Source organism: Myotis lucifugus, unplaced genomic scaffold (genome assembly GCF_000147115.1).
Source record: "Myotis lucifugus unplaced genomic scaffold, Myoluc2.0 scaffold_250, whole genome shotgun sequence".
NCBI lineage: Eukaryota > Metazoa > Chordata > Mammalia > Chiroptera > Vespertilionidae > Myotis > Myotis lucifugus.
Window position 1 is genome coordinate 1,747,194 of NW_005871298.1, and position 17,115 is coordinate 1,764,308.

Here is a 17,115-nt window from a genome sequence, read left to right on the forward strand (position 1 = left end):
ACAAAGCCAGGGCGCCTCCACGGCGGCAGGCCCGTCTGCCCACCCTGCCCCTTAGGATCCGGGCCGCGCCGCCACCCCCGGCACGCCCCCCCCTAACCCGGCCCCGATCGCGGGGGACGCCCCGCAGCCACCCGTGCGCCCGCCCAACCGCCGCCCAGGAGCGCGCCGGGCGCCCAACCGCCGTCCCGGCCCAACCAACGCGGGCAGGGGAGAGAGGTGCGCGCGGCCGGCGGAGCGTGCGAGCCATCGGGGGTCGCGGGGAGGAAGGTGCCGCGCGTGGAAGACGGGGGCGCAGCGGCGCGAGGCGTCGCGGGACGCAGCGCCGGGAGGGACGCCTGCAGGGGGGTCTGCCCGTTCCCCTAAGAAGGTGCCCGATGGTTTGACCCCCCCCACCCCGAGTGAGGTGCCGCGTCCCAGCCCCGGCTGGACTGTACCATCGGGCGGTGCCGCCGGGATTTCTCCCCCCCACCACCACCATCCCATTCCCCCCCCACCCGGGTCCCGCGGTCGGTTGGCCCCGGCCGGGCTCTGAGACGCGGAAAACGCTTGGCGCCATTTTGGGTGGGACTAAGCAAAGACGAAACACCCTCCCAGTCGATGGGGTACTCTGGACGCCGGCTTATCCGGTTCCCTTAATCCTTTAGGTACTTACACGATGTTGGGTGAGGGGAGCTGGAAGATCAGCGGGTCCCCGATCCTCTCTCCCTAGGGGTGATGGAAATCAATCCCCCCCCGCCACCTCCAGGTGGTTCTTCCCGCCGCAGAGTGGGAGCAGCATAAAAGGCGGGGCCTCATTACCATAATCTGCCTGGCAACCTGATCTCGGCGTTATGTGATTGGCTGAACTCTATAAACCCCATGCCCAGCCTAGATACCAGTAACGCTGGGACGAACTGACAGGCCCAGATTTAAGACTCATGACGAAGATTTCCGAGCGGCTTTTTCACTCGGCGGAGAAGGCAAAAGGAGATCCACACAATGGCCCAATGACGGAAGGCCTCTTTATTTCGTGCTCTGCTGTTCTTTGAAAATCCAATCAAAGAGCGGGTCTCAGGCAGGGCTCGCCTGCGTCCGCACTCTAAGCCAATCAGAAAAGCCGACTCTTCGGATGCAGAGTCGGCCAGGCTCTCGGGGTCCCGCGGGCTCCGGGGCGGGGAAACCACCAGCCTCCGAGCTCCAGGTGGAGGGGACGCGCTGCATGCAGGTGGGGGTTCCAGGCCCCCGACGCCCGAGAGCCACGTGTCCTGCAGCGGCGTTCCTGCCCAGCGCGCAGCTGAACCGGTGCTCCGCGCGGAAAGCCGCGCCCCGGCCTCGGGCTCTAGGGTCGCGGGGCTGTGCCCGGGCCCAAGGGCTTCCTTCCATTTCTGACCCGCCCCCTCTTAGGTCCCTGCCCAGCCCTGGAGCGCTTCACTGCATCTATCCTTTCTCCTGACCATGCAGATAAAGGCAATGGTTTTTCGGAAACGTGGAGTATTGTTATTCAATGCTGGTTAACCGGTAGTTTAACCCTTTTCTTAACCAAGGGCCCCCACACGCTACCATCCCTTAAAATTGCCTTCTCCAAGGGTAATCGAGTGCATGGAAATAAGCTCAAGCTTTGGAGCAAGAAACGCAGCTCTCGTTCTACCCGTGATATGAATGGATGGAGACTGGATCTCCAAGAGACCTGAAAACGTTGCACCCTCAGGGAGCAGGTTTCCCATCCACGACATCTACCTGGCTGCGTTATTTTGAAGATTAAATAAGACTTACAGCCCGGCCCGTGTGGCTCAATGGTTGAGCTTCGGCCTATGAACCAGAAGGTTCTGGTTCGATTCCCATCAGGGCACATGCCCAGGCTGTGGTCTCCAAAACCCAGTATGGGGCGTGTAGGAGGCAGTCCATCAGTGATTCTCATCATTGATGTTTCTATCTCTCTCTCCTTATACCTTCCTCTCTGAAATCAATTTTCTTTTTAAATTGTTTTTAAAGGCTGGAAAAAAAAGGATAACTCCACAGACCAAAAAAAGTGCAGAGGGGCAAAGAGAAAACAGATCCAAGTGGCTGACCAGGAACCTAAAGAAGATCTGCCAGCAGAAAATGGGGAAACTAAAAACATAAGAGGGAGGAAATTCCACCTTGTCCCATTTTTTTAAAGTGTAAATGCTTTTTTATATTGCTGTTTTTAATTAATGCAAATAAGATGGAAAAAAATTAGATGGATTTTTTCAGCACATATGGCACTATAGAAGAGGAAACACAGTGATATTGTTACCAAGGATGCGTAATTTTTAAAGACTGAGAGGAAATAAACACCACTGGTTAGAGAAATAACTCTGTCAGGGCCACATTTCTTTGGTTATAAAAAGTAGGAGACCAGTAAGAAATGGAGGAAACTCTATTGAACTCTAAATGCCTACCACAATACTTCATGTTTGGATTTTAAGTTGCTTGAGCTTTTTGCTCCTGCAACAGGTACTGCATAGATTTAAATTTAACAAGAGACAGGTACTGCATAGATTTAAATTTTAGTAGGACCTTTTGCCTCCTTACCAGTGTTTTTTATTTACTCCTGTGGCCATGGGTGTAAGTATTCTCTTCTCCTTTTCATATTAAAACTAGAGGCCTAGTGCACAAAATTCGTGCACAGGTTGGGTTCCTAGGCCTGGCCAGCTATCAGGGCCGATCAGGGTCTTCCAGCTGCCAGCCAGGGCCTTCCTATGCTGGCTGCCTGCCAGGGCCTTCCTTCATTCCATGCCGCCCCCTGGTAGTCAGCACAGGTCATAGCGAGCGATTGAGCTCCCAGTCTCCTGGTTGAACTCCTGAGGGGACACTTTGCATATTAGCCTTTTATATATATAGATAACCAGTAAAGGGCTTGAAAATTAGGCAGGAATTTTTTTCCTCAAGGATTCTTTTCAAATTCTAGTATGTAACCCAATTTCTTTTCATTTCAGTCAAGACAAAAAGCAAAAATTTTAAGTTAATCTTTTTTATTTCCTCAAGAGGAAGAAGCATTAATTACCAATACCTACAAATGTAATAATTGCTGATGACTAGGTCCGTAGAAAAACATACATTTTTCTGTTTGTTTCTTCACACAAAGTAACCTATACATTCAAACATCTCAACTATTTAGGTTGTGTTCGTACCCTAGTCACTCATTCTATTCAGTCCGCAGGCCAACGCTCTATCCACTGAGCCAAACCGGTTCCGGCAAAATCCTGGTTTTTAACCTTGAGACTATGAATCCCTCGAAACATTTTATGCAAAATGCCATGTTCAATTCCTGGCCAGGTAGCTCAATTGGTTAGAGCATTGTCTCGATATGCCAAGGTTGCGGGTTCGAACCCATGGTTACCAGCGGGGAGAAGACCTCGTCCCCACCTGTTCCTCTTGGGGGTGGATTTCTTGTGATATCAGAAGAAAAAGAATTTTCTGACCCTCAGGAGGATAAGCTATTGGAGAGAGTCTTATTTCTGTGGAACCAAACCCCTGAGTTTCAAAGGTCCATTTCCCTTAGTCCAGTCATAGAGGAAGTGCAGCTGGGGCTTCAGCAGAGCTAAAAGCAGAGCCAGTGTTCAGAGTTTCCATTCCATGCTGGAGCCGAGTCCAGTCCAGCATCAGGCTAGCTTAGCTTGCTTCCTGCTTGCAGTCCATTAGTCCCTTGTGTGTGGGTCCACATGGGCCATATGGGCGAATGCAAGAGAGCCAAGAGCAAAAACAAGAGCCAAGAGAGAGTTCTTCTGTTTAGGGGATTATGTATTTTCATGAGCTTGCGTTGGCTCCACCCTTTCTGGTCAACACATGGTTCCCTTGGCTAGATTGACAGGCAAGTACCTTCCCCGTGACCCCACCTTCACTGTGCATGTGTCTGTCTCCCCTTTGTTGGGCTCCTTCCCCCAGTGACCTGCAGGGAACAGGCCAGTGGTTCCCTGGGGAATGCAAAGTTGCAGCTTCCTGGTGAAGCCGCCCAAATGACATGCCTTTAATGTCTGGCTTCCCCCTTTGCTCCTTTCCTATGATTAAAAACTAGCTAATTACAGGGCACATACAAGAGTCAACCCATGAATGCATAAATAAGTGGAACAACAAATCGATGTTTCTCTCTTTCTTTTCCTCTCTCTCTAAAACTTTTCAACTTCATGTGTGTATTTCTCCCAAGGACAGATTTCTGTTCCCAGTGCATCCCAAGGAGTTTAAGATACCATAAAAATTTAGAATCACTACCTTGTAATAATTATTGCAATTTAACAGTCTGTTGCAGGCTTTTATGTCTCTAGATCTATTTTATTCATCAGTTTATTTTGTTCTTCAGATTCCACATATGAGTGAGATCATGTGACACTTGTCTTTCTCTGACTGGCTTATTTCCCTTAACATAATACTCTCCAGATCTTTCCATGTTGTCTCAAGGATAAGAGATCCTTCTTTTTTACAGCTGCATAGTATTCCATGGTGTAAATGTACCACAGCTTTTTTATACACTCATCTACTGATGGGCTCTTGGGCTGTTTCCAGGTCTTAGCTATTGAAGTCATTTTTAAAGTAAGGTTTTATTGAGCTGAAAATGTTAGCCAGAAGGCCGGTCTTGGGGCATAGAGTCTAAACTACCAGCAGCATAACTAGGTAGAAAAAAACAGCATGTTTGTTGTCCCAGAATTCTGCAAGCGCTTTTATACATCATTAAATTTACAAATGCTAATCTGAAACTTGCTAAATTTTAAGTTCTTTTAGTGGCTTTAACACATCCATTTCCCAGAATAGCATTTGCAGAACTGTTAAATGTTGACTCATGTAGTTTGTCGAGTGTGAGCAACATTGATAGCCTATAGAGACCTCTCATTTATGTTCTTCTTTCCTTTATTTTCATATTTTCTTAAGAAAATAATTAGCAGTTCAAGTTTAAATGACCATTAAAGCCTTTCAAATTACATTTCACTAAACTTGTCCAATGTTAGGAAAATTAGCACTCTTACTATTTCTTTATGAATGTCTTCTACTTTGAGAGGTGAACACTTCTGCAATATTTTTTTAAATTTCTATTTAAAAAAAATTTTTTTATTGATTCCAGAGAAGGGAGAGGGAGAGATAGAAATATCAATGATAAGAATCATCGATTGGCTGCCTCCTGCACATACCCCACTGTGGATCAAGCCACAACCTGGTCATGTGCCCTGCCGGGGAATCAAACTGTGACCTCCTGGTTCATAGGTTGTTGCTTAACCACTGAGCTACGCTGGCTGGGCTTTAATTTTTATATGTTTTTACTAATTTTTTAGAGAGAGAGAAAGGAAAAGGGAAAGAGAGATAGAAACATTGATGTGAGGAACATCCATTGGCTGCCTCCTGCACACCCCCTACTGGGATTACCCACAACCTGGACATGTGCCCTGACTGGGAATTGAACTGGTGACCTCACCAGTCGGTCAACTTTTGCAATTAAAAAAAATAAAAGATTTGACCTTTAAAACAATTTAAGACATAGATTGAATGGATCAGTGATTCCACTCTGAAGAGAAGAAAAAAGTATCATTTATTGACCTTTCTTATACTTCCTCTGTTATGAAGAAACTCCTGGGAATTAGTAGACATCTTCTTTGGAGACTTATAGAATTAATATAACTCTTAACAGGTCAAAACAACTATCAACCTACCAAAAAGTATTTATTGAACACTGCTTTACGATCAGGCCCGCCACAGGTGCTAGGAAACATAAGGAAAGTGAATAAGTGGTCCTTTTAAGGTTCAGCAGAGAGGGGAGGAGAAAAGTGAGAAATCAAACTGTGGGTTGCTGCACCAGGTCTTTCATAACCTGCTAAAGAATATGGAGTTTTTTCCACAGCAATCAAAAGCCTTAAAATATTTGTTTTCCTTTCTTTTGGCCATACCATAAATCAGTGGGCATCTTTATTTTTTTACATTTTTTAAAATAATTCTTTATTATTGAAAGTATTATATATTTTCCCTCCCCCCCCCCCCCGGCCATTGACCCCCTCCAAGCCTGCCCCCACCCCTGCCCCAGGCGTGTACCGCCCCATTGCCTGTGTCCCTGTGCCATGCATATATAGTGGGCATCTTTAAATGCACAGACATGGGCGAGGCTACCGTTGCCATATTTGCAACACCATGACTCTAATTAAATAATAAACTATCATTATTTCTGTTTGAATTTAAAAAAATGTGTTTTAGAAAGATAATTCGGGCGACAGTGTGGAAAATGGACTGCCCAGCAAAGAGATGGGTGGAGGGTGACCACCGGGAAATTGATTGCAACAGTCCAGGTGAGACACGACAAAGGTCTAATATTGTAAGACATCACGCTGAGCACCGCAGGGAACACAGAGCTGAACAAGACGCGACCCCACGTGAAGGATGAATGAATGAAAATGTCACACTGCGCGCTTGTTCCCCCTACAAGGATGCCCCTGGAGACGGTGATGTAAACAGATGTGAATGAGAGAAGACAGACTTTTATCAACCTCCTGCTGAAGGAAAAAAATGATAGAGGGCAATAATTCCGGCTTGATCTTTTCAATTTGGCTATGTTGTCCCCCATGTCTTTATGTAATCAATTTGCACACCCCGCTGGGTGTGTTTTGACCAACCATAAAGGACGAGGCGACGGGAACAAAGCCGGCAGCAGTTGCCTGGACTTGTTAGCGGATGTGCTTTCAGTAACTAACTAGTTGCTGACTCAGAGACCAGAGGAAAGCAAAAATCTCCTCTCTGTTCTGTGGCCAGCCAAGTGGTTACAAGAGTGCTAAAGTCCACGGTGATGGGGACCTCTTCCCACTGCCCGGCTTGCTCTTTTGCTGTGTCATGGGGAAGCGGGAGTGGGGTTTCATTAGTCAACTCAGAGAAATAAGTGAGTCATGTTAATCCTTTCCGGGGCTTGGTATCCGGGGTTTGGTGTCCGGGGCCAGGTGGCAAAAAGACCGTCTAGACTCCTTCCCTGGCCCTGGGCTCCTTGACTCACTCACCTGTGCTCTTGTGCGGCTCCAGCTCAGGCTCCTGGGCCAAAAGAAAAGCTACCGCAGCACCCTTTGCTGTATTTGCAACACCATGAGTCTAATTAAATAATAAAATACCATCATTTCTCTTTGAATTAAAAAAAAAGTGTGTTTCAGAAAGATAATTCAGGCGACAGTGTGGAAAATGGACTGCATATTTGCTAATGAAAAGGAACACACAGCACAAAGCCTAGTCCAGCCGTGGGCAAACTACGGCCGGCGGGCCGGATCCGGCCCGTTTGAAATGAATAAAACTAAAAAAAAAAAAGACCGTACCCTTTTATGTAATAAAATACCATCATTTCTCTTTTAGTTCACACAAACACTCCATCAGAAAGATAATTCAGGCGACAGTGTGGAAAATGGACTGCATATTTGCTAATGAAAAGAAACACACAGCACAAAACCTAGTCCCACAAGAATGGGAGGAAAGAATGGGATGTAGAGTCAGATGTGGTTGAATAGGGGCTTTGTCAAGGCTGTGTGACCTCTTGCAAGTCAGTTAACCTCTTTCAGCTTCAGGTTTCCCACCTATAAAATAGTGGTTATGATACGATCACACATATCTATGTATGGCCCTAGCTGGTTTGGCTCAGTGGATAGAGCATCGGCCGATGGACTGAAGGATCCCAGGTTCGATTCCGGTCAAGGGCACATACCTTGGTTGAAGGCTCCAATCCCTGGCCCTGGTCGGGGCACGTGCAGGAGGCAACCAATTGATGTGTCTCTCTCACATTGATGTTTCTCTCTCACTGTTTGGCCCCTCTCTTCCACTCTCTCTAGGAAAAAAAAATATATGTACAACACCTGGCGCTCCCATACTTTGCTGGTAGGAATGTAAAATGGTGCCACCTCTTTGGAAAACTGTTGGGCCGTTTCTTTAAAAGTTAAACATAAATTTACCATACAGCCCAGCAATTCTACTCCTAGGCATCTACCCAAGAGAAATGAAAACATATGTTCACACAAAGACTTGTGTGTGAATGTTCATAGCCGCATTCTTCATGAGTGAACCACGAAAACATTATGCTAAGTGAGAGAAGCCAGACCAAAAAAATCACATCTTGTATAAGTCAGTTTACACGAGGAAAGGCAAATCCAGAGAAGAGAAACCTTAAAGTAGGTTGCAGTTGCCTAGAGCGGGGAGAAGGGGAAGGAGAGTGACTACAAATGGCATGAGGGATCTTTTTGGGGTGATGAAAATGCTCTAAATCGGGTTGTGGTGATGGATGCATAACTCTGTAAATTGACTAACAGTCACTAAATATACACTTATACTGGTAGAACATGATGGTGTATAAATTATAACTCGTCCGGCTGGCGTGGCTCAGTGGTTGAGCGTCGACCTATGAACCAGGAGGTCATGGTTCAATTCCCGGTCAGGGCACATGCCCGGTTGCAGGCTTGAACCCCCGTGTGGGGTGTGCAGGAGGCAGCCGATCAATGATTCTCTCTCATCATTAATGTTTCTATCGATCTCTCCCTCTCCCTTTCTCTCTGAAATAAATAATAAAAATATATTTTCAAAATAAATAACTCAATAAAGCTGTTTTTAAAAACCTACCAGGCATGTAGTAGATACTCAATATTGTAGTGAATCACTAACATTTAATAAACATTTATTTGTAAGCGACTTTAAACACTTCACATGCCTTAATTCAACTTAACTCCTATTTCTAAGGCACATTTCTAAGTTTCACAAACGTTTTAGTTTTTCAAATAACTACTTTCACTACTTTTTCCATGTCCACTTACCATCTGTACAATTATCAACTGAGTATTTTTCTCTAAACAAAATTACATTTAAAAACTTATATAAGTTTATTTTAAAGTAAAACCTTATATCACTATGGTAAATGGAAACCCAGTATCATTTGTCATAAATAAAACATACTGTGAAAATAAACACAAGACAAGTCAAATGATCCGAGTAGGCAGATGTTTTTGCCTAAAGAAGGTTTGCTCTCTCTGCTTGATAAAGGAGACTAAATATCTTAGAGAAGAGCCCTGGCCGGTGTGGCTCCGTTGGTTGGAGTGTTGTTCTATATACTGAAAGGTTGAGGGTTCAATTTCTGGTCAGGGCACATACCCAAGTTTTGGGTTCGATCTCCAGGTGGGGTACATGCCAGAGGTAACCAATCAATGTTTCTCTCTCTCCCTCTCTCTCTCAAATTAATAAAAAAATATCCTCAAGTGAAGAATTTTTTTAAATCTTGGAGAAAAGGGTAAAGAGGGAATAAATGATGATGGTAGGAGACTTGACTTGGGGTGGCGAACACACAATACAATATACAAATGGTGAATTATAGAATTGTACACCTGAAACCTATATAATTTTATTGACCAATGTCACCACACACAAAAAAAATCATTAACATATAATGAAAAAGGTTAGAGAGATGATAGGCATTTCTCTTTGATGCAATCAGACCCAGAGATTGGAATCCCAGGCTGAGAACAAAGAAGATTGTGTGTGTGTGTGTGTGTGTGTGTGTGTGTGTGTGTGTTCCCACCATCTATACAGAGTTGAAAACAATTGAGGTCAGATACCTTCTTAGGGCTGATGGGGAGCAGCCAAGCCTGCTCCTGCTGCTTTATCATTATGCCCCTGTAAGTCCACAGAAGCAGAGGCCTGGAGAGAGGCTAGGGAAATCTTCAGGCCTGACTCCCCGGCCTGGCCAGGGGTGAGGTCCTGGGACTTGGCCTGAGGCCATGAGAGGCCTCCCCCCCCACCCCGCCACCCCTCACCGCCCCCCCCCTCCCCCAGGAGATGACCCAATGGTGAGGAAGGAGATGGTGTCTCCCCTCCCCACTGGAGGTTGGGATTGATCTCCAGCACTGGGTGGGAAGACAGAGGCCTTGAGGAGCCTGGGTCCACCCCCCGTGGAGAGCCCTGGGAACAGGAGCCCAGGGACACTTGAAGTGGTCAAGCCAGAGTGCCTCTCTGATGCAAGGGAACCCAGCAGGGTCCCTCAGAGACTCGCCCTCACAGGATTTGGCTGCCTGCACCAGGGGCAGAGACAGTGCAGCCAAAAGAGGCTCAGACATCCCCTCTCCCTTCTTTTCCAAAATCATGGGGAAAAGAGATCCCACTGAGCGTGCAGAAGGGAAATAATCAAACATTTCATGTCTGTACTCCACTTGACTGGATAGAGAAGGGTTAAAACGACTTAAAAAGATCTCACATTCAGCCCTGGTCAGGCAGCTCACTGGGTTGGAGTGCCGTCCTATACCCCAAAAGGTTGTGGGTTTAATGACAGGCCAGGGGATATATCTAGGTTGCAGGTTCGATCCCAGTCACGGTGCGTAGGGGAGTGACTGATCAGTGTTTCTCTCACAGTGCTGTTTCCCCTTCGCTCTCCTTCTCCCTTCTCTCTCTAAAAATCAATAAAAACATATTTTTTTTAAAAAAGAAAATACATTAGAATGATATCTAAGCTACTGTTGTAGTAACATATAGAAATGTTTAAAAATGTCTAAAAATGTTTAAAAGGGTTTCTAAATGTTTAGTTAACTTTCCTGAAACTTAAAGGATGATATTAAGGACACATACCCCACTACCCTGAATGTGTGTATCCCATAGATAAGGATTTGAACTTCGATTATTGGCTTAGAGTGACTTGCTATGATAGACATATGTTCACCTGGGTAATTGCTGATTAACACTTGTAGCCCTGGCGTAGTTATAATCTTCATAAACTTTGGTCTCTCTTTTCCAAGTGATGGACATCAGGGCAAAATTTAGTAACACTACACACCTGAACAAAAAGACGAGTTTTCTCACTTGCCCTGTTTTCCTTGTTTCTTACTGATTTCTCAGTTCTTGGTCAGCAAGGGAGAATTCTGCCTGCCACTCTCCACTGGGCTGAGAATCCAGGGCCCCTGGGAGGGAAAATGTTTGGGCACAGAAACTCCTGCCTGCGATGGCCCAAGTTTGAGTTCAGGTTCTGCCTCTTGTTACCTATTTAGCCTTGGGCAAGTCCTTGAACTTCTTGGACTATGTTTCTTTATCTGTTAAACGAGATTAATTTTAATATCTGCCTCCCAGGTTGTTGTGAAGCCCAAATGAGGTAACATGAGACGACACACGGTACAATTCTACAAAAATGTTACTTTTTATCATCGTGGTGGTGCTTTTTATTTTATTTTAATTTTTAAAAAAATCTTTATTGTTGAAAGTATTTTCCTCGGGCTGGAGGGGGCCAATGGGGGGGAAAAAGTAATTTGTCGAATTATGATATGTTTGTATGCTCCAACATCTCTCAGAAACATAAAGTTAAAAAACAAGAGTAATTTGTAGAAATATATGCCATGTATTTCAACGTGGATTTAACCAGCTTTATTGAAATATGGTTGACATGTTTAAGGTATAGAATGTAATGATATATGTGACATATATGTATTATGAAATGTATAACCCTATAGTAGGCTTGGTTAACATCTCCATCACCTTATAATTACCATTTCTGTTTTGTGGTGAGAACATTTAAGATCTGCTCTTTTTAGCAACTTTCAAGGATACAACAATATAGTATTGTTAACTTATAGTCACCATGTTGTAATTACATCCCCAGAACTGGAAGTTTGTATTTTTTGACCAACATCTCATTTCCCCCACGACCAGCCCATGGAAACCACCATTCTACTCTGTTTTCTGAGTTGGCTTTTTTAGATTTCACATATAAGTGAGATCATACAGTGTTCGCCCTTATCTGTCTGCCTTATTTCACTTAACATAATGGCTTCAAGGTCTATTCATGTTGTCACAAAAGGCAGGATTTCCTTCTTTTTTTATGGCTGATATATATATATATATATATATATATATATATCAGTATATCTCACATTTTCTTGATCCATTTATCTGACACTTTGGTTGGGTGAATATGCTACAATGAATATGGGGGCACAAATATCTCTTTGAGATACTGATTTCATTTTCTTTTGGTATATACCCCAAAGTGGAATTTCTGGGTCATGTGGTAGTTCTATTTTTAACTCTTTAAGCAAACTCCATACTGTTTTCCATAGTGGCTGCACCAATTCATATTCCCAGCCACAGTGCATCAGTCTCACTGACACTTATCTCTTAGCTTCTTGATCGTAGCCATTCGAACAGATGTAAGGTGATATTTCATCTTGGTTTTGATTTACATTTTCCTGATGACTAGTGATGTTGAGCTTCTTTACATGTACCTATTGGCCTTTTGTATGTCTTTTAGAAAACACTGTGAATTTTAAAACACATGAAACAGTGATATCTATTGTTTATGAATATACACATATTAGAGGACTGGTGTACAAATTCGTGCACTGGTGGGATCCAGCCAGCCTGCCCAGATGGGGGCCTATCGAGGCCAGGAGGGTGGTGGGGGAGGGGGTACGGAAGGTTGGCCAGCTGGCCCCGCCCCCAATTGGGGTGCGGGGCTGATTGGGGCATGGCTGGGGGGAGGGGCCATGGGAGGTTGGCGGGGGCCAATTGGGGCCCTGATTGGGCCGGTTGGCCTCCACAGTGCATGTCATAGCAACCGGTCATTCTGGTCGTTCCGGCCGCTTGGCTTTTTTATATATATAGATATAGATGTAGGAAAAGTACTTCAGATGTGTAGGAAAACACATTAAACTCATACTAATGGTTGCTCCTGGGGAAAGGGAGGGGGCAATGGAACTGAGGAAGGATACACAGGGGAATCCAGGTGTAGCTAGAGTATTTTATTTCTTTGGAAAAAAGAGAGAGGAATATTTAAAGCAAATATAACAACTTATGAACTTATGAACAAGTGAGTAGTAGGCACGTGAATGTTAACTATGTTGTTCTCTATGCTTTTCTCTTTTGAAAAAAATTATTTTTTCTTCTTTTAATATTTCATCTTTTTAGTTTAAAAATGTTTCAATTACAGTTGACATTCAATATTATTTTATATTCGTTTCAGGTGTACAGCATAGTGTTTAGACAATCATATAATTTACAAAGCCATTCCCCTGATATTTCAAGTACCCAGCTGGCACCATACCTAGTTATTATAATATTATCGGCTATATTCCCTATGCTGTACTTTACATCCTCATGACTGCCAATTTGTGCTTCTTAATCCCTTCACCTTTTTCACCCAGCCCCCCAGCTCCCTCTCATCTGGCAACCAACAGTTTGTTCTCTGTATCTGTGAGTCTGTTTCTGTTTTTTTGTTTTGTTTATTTTGTTATTTAGATTCTACATATAAGTGAAATCATATGGTATTTCTCTTTCTCTGTCTGACTTATTTCACTGAGCATAATACCCTCTAGGCCCATCCATGTTGCCACAAAGGGTAAGATTTTATTCTTTTTATGGCGGAGTAATATTCCACTGTATATATGTACCACCTCTTCTTTATCCAATTGTCTATCGATTGGCACTTAGGTTGTTTCCATATCCTAGCTACTGTAAATAATGCTGCAATGAACATAATATGTCTATTCAAATTAGTGTTTTGGATTTCTTTGTATAAATATCCAGAAGTGGAATTGCTGGGTCATACGGTAGTTCTGTTTTTAATTTTTTTGAAGAGACTCCATACTGTTTTCCATAGTGGCTGCACCAATTTGCAATCCCACCAAAAGTCCACATCCTCCCAACACTTTTTTGTGGATGTATTGATGATAGCTATTCTGACAGGTGTGAGGTGATATCTCATTGTGGTTGAAGTTTTGTTTGTTTGTTTGTTTGTTTTATTGACTTCAGAGAGAAAGGGAAAGGGAGAGGGAGATAGACACATCAATGATGAAAGAGAATCATTGATTGGCTGCCTCCTGCATGCCCCACATTGGGGATCAAACCCGCAACTGGGCATGTGCCCTGACTGGGAATTGAACCATATCCTCCTGGTTCATAGGCAGATGCTCAACCACTGAGCCACGCCGGCCGGGCTCATTGTGGTTTTAATTTTCATCTCTCTGATGATTAGTGACATTGAGCATCTTTTCATGTCTATTGGCCATCTCTATGTCCTCTTTGGAGAAATATCTATTCAGGTCTTTTACCCTATTTTTTAATTGGATACCAAATGTTAGCTTGTATTCACTTAGGCCAGTGGTTCTCAACCTTGGCTGCACATTAGAATCACCTGGGAATCTTTTTTTAAAATCCTGATTTCTGGGCCTCATCCTCCGGAAATTCTGTTTCTTTGTTATGGGGTGGGGCCACAACATTAGTCACAAAGAAACAGAATTTCAGGAGGATGAGGCCCAGAAATCAGGATTTGAAAAAGATTCCCAGGTGATTCTAATGTGGAGCCAAGGTTGAGAACCACTGACTTAGGCGAATGCAGGTAAACACAGCTGTGTCGTTTAATTTTGTGAAACCCGAGGCGCCTGCTGGCAGCTGGGTTAGATTTGCTTTTGGCCTAGGTGTCAAACAGCCGGGTCTTATACAAACAAAACCATTTCTCCCATCCTTTTCTTACGGAGGCTTCTGGTTTATAAAATTGCCCTTTACAAAAGCTCTGTTGTGTAGAGTGTAAATATTTAATTTAATCCACATCCACTTAGGCCTGCCTGGTGTTTGTTTTTCATTTATATTTCACTGTGTTACATCATGCCAAATTCATCTGTCCATTCACTTCATTCGGTTTGGAGGGGGGGGAAGCAAAATCGTGTTTTGGTAGTGTAGAGATACCAAATGGTCAGTGACTACGTTTTCCTTTTCTATCTACTTGATTTAGAATTAATTGTATATGTGTTCTTCTACCTCAGGAATAGATAAGGATTTTTTTTTTCTCTCCAGCCTTTTACTTTTCAACCACCTACTTCTTCTGTTTATTTTTAATCCTCACCTGAGGATATCCAACAGGCAAGAAATCTGGATGTGGCCTGTAATATCCGGAAAAGCCACCCCAAAGTATAAAGTTGCATTGTCTGATGTAGTAGCCACCAGCTATGTGTGGCTAAGTTTGAATTTATTAAACTAAACAACATTTAAAATTCAGTTCCTCACTCACACTAGGCACGTTTCCAAGCGCCCGGGGGCGGCCTGTGGCTTCTGTGTTGCACAGCACAGGACAGAGCAGGGCCATGTCTCAGAAAGAGCCGTGGGGAGTGCTGGTCTGGAATCTATGGCAGCAGCATGGCCACTCCCTGCGCTTTCCAGGGCTCCCACTTCCATCTTCCGAACTTTGAGAAAGTTCTGCAGGTGCAACTCCGGATGAGGAGACTGTGGGTGATGCGTGAATGAGGAAGACAACGCTAAGGAGAGCCCTCTTCACCTTTCCTCTGCTGCTATGCCTGCTGAGCTGCTCGGGCTTCTGTCCTGGCCAGCATCTCGGAGCCCTTATAAGATTTTCAGGTAAAGATCTTACCAAGAGTCAGAAGTGCATTCACCCACTTAAGGCTCCTTGTCATTTTATTTGTGAGGAAAGAGTTCAAAAGGATATGAAGGCCCAGCCAGCGTGGCTCAGTGGTTGAGCGTCGACCTATGTACCAGGAGGTCGCGGTTCGATTCCCAGTCAGGGCACATGTCCTGGTTGTGGGCTCAATCCCCAGTGTGGGGTGCAGGAGGCGGCCAATGATTCCCTCTCATCACTGATGTTTCTATCTCCCTCTCCCTTTCTCTCTGAAATAATACACACACACACACACACACACACACACACAGTGGGGCCTTGACTTACGAGTGTCTCAACTAACGAGTTTTTTGAGATACCAGCTGTCTCTCGGCTGATTTTTTGCATTGAGTTGACAGAGTAATTTGAGTTAACAAGCTCCTTAATGAGCTCCTTAACAAACTCCTTAACGACCTCGGTCTCGGAACGAATTAAACTCGTAAGTCAAGGCCCCACTGTATATTAAAAGGATATGATAATAGGCAATTATGTAATAAGCAATCCAGTTTCATCCTTAGACAAACTCCTAGTCACTGTATCTATCTATTCTCTTTTTGGAAATCAGACTAATAGAGAGACAAAAACATCAGTATCGATCAGTTGCCTCCTGTGCCTCCTGCACCTCCCGCATTCGCCCAAACCCATGACCTTCCTGTGTATAGGATGATGCTCCAACCAACTGAGCCACCCCAGCCAGGGTGAAATGCCTCTTATTTTTGTAGGGAACTTGCTCTACTGGCAGGTAGGGAGGGCAACAAGATCAGCTAACATTTGGTAATCTTTGAATTGGGGGGGAATAGCATATAAAATTCCTGGTGAATATGTCTTTCCCAAATTCATGAGATTTTTCTTACCACTCTCTCCACTGTTTCTGTGATCTCGCCTAGTGCACCACTGTATAATTTTTTCACTGGGTTTATTTTCATCTGCATTTTTCTATCTGGCTTTTACAGATGTGTGCTCTATGGTTATTTGAGAATGAGTCAATACACCACTTAAACTTTAAATCAGATTTTATTAGAATACCTATAAAGTATTTATTATTCAATTAATAAAAGCATGTCCTTTGAATCACCACCTTGGGGAATGAGTACGAAGTTAAAGGCACGTAGAATGGTATTTAACACTGTAAAAGCCTTCAGTCAAGGACAGACTTCAGGCGTTAAGCCACTTTAAATAATTTTAAAGCAGCCTTCACAGAATACTCTCTTATGGCGAGGCCAACAGAAGAAAGATAAATGTTGGTCCAGACTCCGAAGGCAGCCAAACTAGAGGCTTCAGCAAGACTGGAGTGGGAGGAGGTCACGTGGGAGGGAGGTCCTCCAGAGGAGGCCTCTGTTGTTTTCTGGCTCCCTCTCCTGCAGGTGGATTGGGCCCCTGTGAGTTGCTATGCTCCCCCTGATCGCAAATTGCTGCCACGCTGCAGATGAGAGGCAGTCACTAGGGTAACCAAATCTCAAACCACTTAGGTCTTTAATAGACATGGTCAACACTTAAAATTCTCCTTAGAAGCTAATAGGCAGCTGGTTCAGACCCTCCAAGATGAGTTCATCGCCTGCTTTCAGATTTTCAGAAGTAAAGGAAAGAGATCTGATGAGTTTTCATTTAATTCTGTGAATCTTTCCTGAAAGCTAGGCCAGTACTGTTAGCACCACGTGTAGTCACCATTGCTTCTCTTCAAATCACTGGAGGCCAATCGTCACTCCCAGCTCATCCCCTTAGCCTCTTTGCAGGAACAATAATGAGCTTTGGAGAGAGGACTCAGC

The 17,115-nt window shown here is 44.2% G+C and overlaps 1 protein-coding gene across 1 annotated transcript in view; it reads right to left on the bottom strand.

Annotated features, from left to right (window-relative positions):
- Positions 1–1,696, bottom strand: part of PRDM10 (PR/SET domain 10) — a 79,526-nt gene extending 77,830 nt beyond the window's left edge. Inside the window, exon 1 of the mRNA XM_006098874.3 lies at positions 653–1,696. The gene's annotated coding sequence lies outside the window, so the exon portion shown is untranslated. The remainder of the gene's footprint in view (positions 1–652) is intronic.
- Between the last annotated feature and the right edge of the window lie 15,419 nt (positions 1,697–17,115).